The sequence below is a fragment of the Bactrocera latifrons genome, unplaced genomic scaffold, assembly GCF_001853355.1.
Source record: "Bactrocera latifrons isolate USDA-ARS-PBARC rearing strain unplaced genomic scaffold, ASM185335v1 scaffold_130, whole genome shotgun sequence".
In the NCBI taxonomy this organism is placed as follows: domain Eukaryota; kingdom Metazoa; phylum Arthropoda; class Insecta; order Diptera; family Tephritidae; genus Bactrocera; species Bactrocera latifrons.
The window spans coordinates 75,146-84,159 of record NW_017534742.1 but is presented as its reverse complement, the minus strand read 5'-3'; the positions used below and the strand labels follow the sequence as shown (position 1 = coordinate 84,159).

At 42.1% G+C, this 9,014-nt stretch overlaps 1 protein-coding gene across 5 annotated transcripts in view; it reads left to right on the top strand.

Moving 5' to 3' along the window:
- The first annotated feature begins 396 nt into the window (after positions 1-396).
- Positions 397-9,014, top strand: part of LOC108964938 (broad-complex core protein isoforms 1/2/3/4/5) — a 61,261-nt gene continuing 52,643 nt past the window's right edge. For all 5 annotated transcript variants that reach the window (XR_001993061.1, XM_018926984.1, XM_018926981.1 and 2 more), the window contains exon 1: positions 397-1,030. The gene's annotated coding sequence lies outside the window, so the exon portion shown is untranslated. The remainder of the gene's footprint in view (positions 1,031-9,014) is intronic.

Genomic DNA, 9,014 nt, shown 5'->3' with positions numbered 1-9,014 from the left:
CGCGGTGTGCGAAGCTATTTTCCCTAATGTCGAGAGCGTTAACCGATTTTTTTGCACACATACACACGCGGCTGCGTCGCAGCGTGCCAAACCTCAAGAACACGTACACACAAGCAAACAATATCAAAACAAAAATGTGCAAATTCGCCTAAAAAAAATATTGGAATATGCAACAACAACAACAACAACGATTACAATAATAACAGCTGTAACACTCACAGATAACTGCAATGGCAACAGCGGCAGCAGAAACGAAGCCAGGCAGTGGCTAAGGGGACGTCGTCAGCGACCGTCAATGCGACAGCGACGAAAAGCAGGAAACTCTCCGAATCAATTGGACAGGCTGACTGCGCTTTTTGCGAATTCAGTTGAGTTTTTTAATTCGGTCGGCGCACAGTAAAGGTTCTGTAACTAAAAAGTTAGTGAGCTAAACGCATTCGCGTCAGTTTAGTGCGCCCAGGCCGAACGTAAATTACAAGCATACGCGCAGTCCTACAGCGTTCACCAACACAAGTGCACACGCCTATATACTTAGATACATACACGCTCAAGTACTGATACGCTTGGCGCTTAGCTTACTAGCTAAGTGAGCGCACGCAAGTGGACTTGCGGATATAAAATTTTACGCAAGAAACGGAATACTTTTTCGCCACACAACAAATTTAGACGCGCAACAAAACGGAAGGAACTCGGAAAGCAAAACAAACGCTCCCGAGAAAGTCCAAAACTTCAAGCAATTGTGATCTAATTAAACGGTTATATAAATCAATATTAGACAATCGTCGGTGAAACAACCAGAATTGAACTCAACTAAATCCAAAGCAAAGGATACAAACATTGAACGACGTATCAAGTGAATTTACTAAAAAAAATAAAAAAATAAATAGTGAAAAATTATTTTAAAAAAGTGCGCCCAGAAACATTTATCCTCGGCCACATTGAACTTGAATGACAAAAATGGAACACAAATTGCCAAAATATTTCAACAAAATTTTGCTCATTACGTAGTGCAACCCATACATAGTACAGTGTAAGTACATGCCCTTTACAACGTCGACGGTTTTAATGTGAACACCATTTAATTAAAAAAGGAATATCATTATTTTTGTTTTACAAAAAAAGCAAAATTAAAAGTGAAATCATTTGTTTTACACCAACTAAGGCATTTAATGGTCTAATTATTAGTTAAGGACTTGAAAAACTCTCAATTAATGCAAACAGAAAGAGTGAAGCTAAAAGTATTTAAATAATGAATCAGTGTTGAATAGTAAAATACGGAATGATAAATGAGAAATGCGAAGGAGCCTTCAAAACCCAAGTCTAGGTTGTTTCCCTAATGTCTACCTCCAAAATATTGTGCGATATTGTCATTAGGTATTGCGTTACAGAGTTCCCGAATTTTTTAGATGCTGAAAGCGGGCTTTGCTCGTTAGTTGAGAAACAAAGCTAAATATTTTGTTGATACTTGCATTAAACTAATGTGAGCCGTTATCATGGAATCGCAGTTACCAAGTTACTCTTTAACAAACCGCTAAACCAATCAGTGGTTGGGAATTCCACAAAAGACTGCAAATAATATAAAATAAGAATACGCGCTAGTTGTTTAGCATTAATATATGAATGTACATATGTAATGGACAGCAGCGAATTCTGTGCCAGTAATCGACTGATTTAGCAGCCACCCTTCTACTTATTACAACAACGACTTCAATTCGCTAATGAGTTCGGTTGGAAACTTTAGTTTTATCATCTTCCCTTTGTGCCTAGATTTCATCACGCACATATCTTTATTAATCCGTCCGTTTCGTATTTAGCATATCAGTTCTTCGCACACTCTCCCGATCTTATGACTCCAGCGTGTCGAGCCACGTCGCGGCGTTGTCACTGCAGCTGAAAGTTTGTGCAGTGCTTCTTGATCTTCACTGTCGGGCTGCATTTATTAGCGCACAAGTGTGTATGAGTCTGTGTGTGTGTAGAAGGACATTTGAGTCATCCCTACCCCCATCCGCAGCGCATTTCTGTGGCTTTTCGTTTGTTTTGTGTTTTTCTTTTTTGTTTTATTTTTTTGCACTTCTTCTTTATTGCCACTTCCCTGAGACTTTGTCGTCTCTTTCTGGTTGCTTCAGCCACTTTTTATTATCAATTTGGTTTTCACTTTTCATTTGCGATTTTTTACACCATTTAACTTCGCAATTGGTGATCGCGTACTCCCTTTTTCTGGTTCACGGTCTTTGCTATTTCTCTCAAGCGGCGGCGCTTTATTATACTCTTTCGTTCTTTCGTACACTTTTTCGTCCGTTTATCCGTGCGTGCGTGTATCCACTTGAAGCCAGCGCCGTTAGTCAGTACGCCATTTAGTCAGGGAGGCGAAAGACCAGCCGCACTCAGCCAGTTAGTCAGTAGATGCGTTGCGCTGCAGATACTCGACTCGCATTTCGTCCGTTGTAAATTTTCTTCCTCAGTTCGACACATTTATTTCGTGCAGCAACATCGGCGACGGAAACCATGAGAAGCGAAAAATGTGAATGTTGCAACGGTATTCGTTAAAAAAAGTAATTCTAAGAACCGCAATAGTATAATTAAACGACCGATTGCTAAGTGAAAGCTTCTGACTTTCGACGCCCGGAGGAGGTGGACACTAAACGCCGGGGCTACACATTTTTTGGCAAAATTTTATACAGCTTTCCGAATCTTCGGTAGCAGATAGCAGTCCGACTGGTTGTATCGAAAAAGCGACTCTACAAAGCGGAAACGCAATGCGAAACGGGACGTAAATTGGACAGTGTGAAGCATTTGAAGGCTCCTTCAGTATTTTTGTTTTTGCTTATTGCTTTACAACGCAACAGCTCAGGTTCTTCTTGTTAGTATTTATTGTTGTTTTGCCTTCGCTTGTGAAGAACAAGCGATTTGTTAAACCTCTAACGCCATAGCTCATAAAATATACATCCATATACATCTAATATCTAAGTACAGCCCTAACACACACATAAGGTAACCTCAACCAGCTCAGGATCACATAACGGGTAAGTACTTATAAAAGTCAAACTTCATTTGATAGTTAAAAGCGCAAAAATGGAGAATACGAAGAATCTGTAAGCAAGATTTAAATCAGAATATTTCAAAGTACTCAAAATGATTAAGTGAATCGATCAATTGGTTTGTGGTTTTGGAGTATTTTGCATCCAAGGCCTTTTTTGAAAGTTTTTCCGTTAAACACAAATTAAAAAAGCTTTATTTTTGAAAAATTTACTGTTGTTTTCACATAATGCGACAAAACGTCACGAAATAACAAATAGGCTTTAAGTATACAGACGTAGCTCTACTTCTTAGTATTCGAACGAGGTGTGAATAGATGAATGTTCTTGCATTCGCTTTCGCTTTCGTTTACCGTAACAATGACAAAAACGACGTTAGTTGCAAGTACAAGTCATATCCATTCAATTTAACTTTGACTGATATAACAAATACATTTGTATATACATAAAAGCTTGCCACCATATGTATGTAATTCATCTCAGCACCATCCGATAAGAGACTAATAAACAAGCGCACTCCCCTCCATTCGAAAGAGGTGTCAGCAATCACCTCCAACACTCTTTCACTTTATCAATTGCGTAAATATGTTATGTCCGTTGTTGTCTACACATGGTGCAAATAAGTCCATGTAGGTGCAATTGTGGAACGACAAAATCCACTTAAATAAGAATCACGCTGCCAATTGGCGTTCTGTGCGACTATTCTATGTTACATTTGCTGCATGCAACATATGTAAGTGCAACACACGGCAGCCAACAGTAGCTTAAGCATGCACATAAACTCATAGCATGGCACAGCAAAGCTGGTCTGGCAAGACAATCAGCCGGGAGACCAAACAGCAATGGCAACAATAGAGAGAAGGGAGTGGATGCAGCAACGACAATCCAGCTACTGCGGAATCCAACTACGAAAGGGGCTACAAGACGAGAACAGAGTGTGGACTCCCCCAAGAGGAAAGTCATAGGTGCGCAGCTGGAAACTGCCAGCTAGACCGAGATCAAGACAGAGGCCAAAACCGTGTCAGTGCCAGTAGAGCAGACCCAGACTGGCCATATGACGACACGACAAGCGCGCGTGCAAACATATTGTATACATTCATCTATAACTGTATGTGTATGTGTGCCATAAAAGCGGTGACGTAATGCCAACTACTCCACTAACACATTTTTCTGCATTCCTGCTGCAACGGCGGCAACTACATCCTCGGTCACAGCCAACGTTTGCAGCGCTGCAGCTGCGCTGTCACGCCTAGACGCAAAGCTGCACCGAATGCAGTCGTAAATATTGCAGAAGAGTCAACACAAAAATAGGAGCAAAGGAGAAGGAGTAAACACAAGAATAGCAGAATAGCCGGCAAATAAACCGGCGGAAGGCACAAACTACACAACAACAACTCTTATCAACATAGAAATAGAGAAAGAGTGGAATGTAAATAAATGACACCAACAACGGTGTGACCATGGGCGTGCGTGGGGATAGGAGGGGAGAGCGGAGGAAATGCGTACAAATGTCAGGCGACGTGCCTGTGCGTCGTACGCATAGAGCCACTCTAGTCATCACGAATGCCATTGCCAATGCCACTGTGCCACAAACCCAGACACTATCGCTTCAACACTCATGGAACTGACTAGATGCGACCAGCAAAGCAGTTGCCTACATATACTCGTATTTGCAATGTACATAAGTATGTAAATACATATGTAAAGAGTGTAAGTGAGCACAGAGTTTTGAAATAAATCTTACGGCCGACTATGAATACAGAAACAAGAATATTCTGCTTCAAAAACCGCACACATATATATGTATAGTACATCCGCGTAGGTCAGACGGGCAACGGGCAGCTGCAGGGCTTTATGGTTAACCAGTCAGCGCAGCTACACACTCTATGAGTTGCATTAAGTTCCTACTATGGCTCTGCAAGAAAATGTAGGCGAAAATTCTTCCATGATTCATTAAAGACTTTTTCTACAAGAGACCCCAGTTGTTGGGTTTTAAAATGGTTTAAACCTCTTCTGCCGATTTTCAAAGCTTCACGTATTGAACCTAAGAGCTCAAATAATATAATCTAGCGTTAAAAATACAATCAGCGACGGTTTGTGAATACGAAGCTCTGGAGCTATCTTTCCTGGCAGAGTTGTCTAGTTAAAAAAGTATTCAAAGTTAGAAAAGATATTGAAATTGACACTTTCGAAATCACCGCTGATATAAACTTCCGCATTCCCAGTTATTAGATAAGGTAAAATCTTTAACAGTTATCTTGCCACAGTTCCGACTGGGTTTGTGATCTTGACTTTCGGTAAACTTCGCGAACATTTGGTTTGCTCGCCAATCCGTACCCGTGAGTGTGAGTATGCGGAGCCTGTGTAATGCATTTTATTGCATTGAATATATATACATATACACATACATATACACAGATGTGTCTGTGGTTGTTTGCACAAAAGCTAGTATGCGAGTGCACATGTGTACCTTGGTGTATGAATATGGGATCGGCCGATCAGCAGCCACTTATCCACACAGACATGTGGCAAAAATAGTTGGTGCTAATAATTTTTCAAGGTTTTGTATTTCAGACGGAAAATAAACAAATCAATTTGAAGAAATAAAAAGGAAAGGAAAACGAAAACAACGTTCAAATAAACGCGAAGTCATTAATAAAGGAAGCTTTGTGCGTCAACTGTCAACTGCAAAATAAGGGAATATTAGATGAGAAAGAAGGGAACAGAATGCATAAAGAAAAGAGGGGGAAACCAAAAACGAATTAATCGATTAATGATCGACAACGTCTACCAAGAAATAATGAATTCATTTGAAACATTAAGTTGCCACAAAAAGCGGAGAATGAAAGCGATCAGCAATCGAGGTGGCTATTGAAGGGATACTCCCACCATAAGCGCCCTCGTGTACGCATATTCAGTTCACATGCACTTTTTGTCGCCATCCTTGTTGTTGAGGAACGGGGTCAATGCGACCGTATGGCTTCTCGGACCATACGATACCCAGAGTCGAAGGAAGTGAGCGCAATTAGCTGCTATTTACAGTTAATAAACAGTGCACGAACACACATCACAGTGGCAGCGGGACGATGGCGAGCGAGCAAAATGCATGGGAAGCAATGAAATAGAAAAGTAAAAACAAGTATTTGCCACAGAAGCTTAGAAGCCACATAGCGAGTAGCAATAAAGCGAGCACCACATACATTCGCATATATGTATATGTGTAATTTGCGATAGCCAATAGGGCAGCAACTGCGTCGCAGTGCACCATATACCATATATTCCCATAGGGCATTTCCGTTGGGCTGGCCTTGATCTCTAATTGACTCGTTTAAAATGTCGTCGAGCTCGGCTTTGCCACTGAAGCGCTCCGCTGCTAAGCTAAACAAAGAAAATATGTCCACACGAGTGTGTAGGTATGTATGTATTCACAAACAGACATGCCGGCAAACTAGTTTGTGAGCTTGATAGAATGGCGCAACGTAACTGGAAAGAGACTTGGCCGTCCGACAAATAGATAGACAAAGCAAATAAAACCCGACGCGTCGGCTGCAAGTGACGAAGGGACAGCCGAATCAATGCAAGTGAAACTTTTTAGCTCACAAACAGGCAAATATACTCGTATGTACATATGGAAAACGTAGTACTGGAATGTGCGTTGATTGTGGGCTCTGTGGCGTGCGGTGTTTGGAGCAACTGTTGCGCCTCAAAGAACATTGTTTACCCACAACGACTCACGAGGGCCTGCTGATTACTCGCATAATCGAAATCATCGTTGGCCTCAACTGCTTGTCATCTCCACACTGACTGCTGTGGGGGCTGCACGGGCAACAATAATAAAACACGCGCAGCAACGCGAATGGTGGCAGCAGTGGCAGCTCCATTAATGCCGTTCAAGGACGTGTCATATGCATGTGAGCCGATGCAAGCGATCCGCCAGTATGGTGCATAGAAATTCACATAGCACGATTCACCCAGACTTAGCCGAGTGCATGCGGTGTGCATGCAACAAGCGCATGGTGTGCCGCATGGCTGCCATCGCAGTCGCAGCTTCTGCTCGCAGAGGCATGGCGGCGCTGCTATGCTGGTATTCTCGGAAACGGATTCCAAGGCCAACCACATTTAGCCACACTCAACCGCACACAACTCACAATAAACAAAGGCCCATGCACAAGCACAGCCGCAACTCCGACTCATATCCATGTGGTTGGAAGTGCGCTGGTATATGTAGCACACTGGCCCTTCGTTTACTCACTTGCAACGAAATGCATAAAATCACATGCACATGCAACTAATGCAGTGCCAGCAATTGTCGCTTGTGGCTGGCTGTTGTTACTGTTGTTTTGCCTGCCGATAGGCGCCGAATGGCCCTTGTGTGTGGACGGAATCTGCGGTGGAGCGAGCGGGAATTTTTGCCGGTGCCTGCGGAAAATTTTCATTGCCAGTCGATGGTGTCGTCGTAGGCAACGAGGCAGAAACTCCGCTATGTGAGTCGCACCGTCATGCATTTTCGCAATAAAATTTAAGTGAAAAAATATTTCTTTGGACCATAGAATATAAATAAAAGTATTAAAATTCGGCATAAGTTCGGATGCTTGTCCATTGTTACCATATACATATTTTCTTCATGTCTTCGAGTAGACACTATACTCATGTCATGTCACTATTTAGATAGTCACCTTGCAGGTATTTCATGGAAGAATGTCTTCAGGGTTTTATTAGAAATTTTCTGACGGATTTTGGTCGATGGGCATAGGAATTAGTGTAATATTTTTGTTTCAATATTGAAATTGTGCCTTTGCTCACAGTAAAGTACATTCGAATTTACGAACATATTCTGCCAAATTGCATAGAGCCCCTTTATGCATTTTTCCATCCTTTGCCCATATTGCAGCTCAAATTTTGAGTAACATCAGTTCGCCCCGCTGTCCACTCACGTCATTGAGTTGCTGCGGACTCATCGTTCACACAGGAAAACAACGGCATTAGCTTGGAAAACGAGGAAACGAAGAAATTAAGAAGCAGGAAACAAAGCGCACGGGCAATTACAACTACTAGACTAGAGTTCTACCCGGCCATCGGAGGTCTGTGCAGCAATTCATATTGGCTTTGACATTGGCACATTGCTGCAGCGTTGTTTTATTTTTGCTTTTGTTTCCTGTAGTCCACAGCGCTGCTTTCTGATTTTTTATTGCCGACTGTTATTTTTATGCGCTTTCCAACTGCATTTCGAGCCAGTCAGTCAGTTGGTCATGAGTGTCGTCACACACTGTTACGATGACGTCGCTCGTAAGCTGTTGTGGCTGAAGTGGCTGCTTGTCGGTTTTCTTGCCGCCACCAGCTGTAACAGCACCACGGAACCCCTTGCCGGTGGGACTCTGCATATCCATCGGGCGACTTAGCCAAATGGCTGGTCAAACAGCTGGTGGAGTTGTACGACTACAGCGTTGACCAGAAGGGCTGACGACTGGTCGCATCGAATTAAGGTATGCCGTCATCGCATCTCAATTTACGTTTTACATAAATGCGGCGACTTTGTAATGACACCCGCCACGAGCGCGTCTACTGCTACTCGCTTTCCGCTTTCGTTGTGCTGCTAACCCACTAAACACAAAACCCAGATCTGTGCAAGTGTCACAAAGGCCAAATAAAATGAACACAAATCTTCACAACGATATATACATATGTATATATATAATAATCATATGTATATACGTACATATGAAAGTATCCAATATCGATGGCCCAATAAATGAAAGTCCATAAAAAGCAATGTAATGAGGTAACGACTCGAAGGATTCGAAAGAAATGTGTCAGTTTTATTGTTACCTCACTTGTTTTTGTTGTTGACTCTTCGAGTAGACACTATCATGTCAAGGCCAGAATATGTCTTGAAAGGAAAACATACTTGTATTGCTTTAAACAATAAGTAGAGACCCTGAGATCGAGTCTCTTGACTTTAAATACAATCATTCTTGCCAT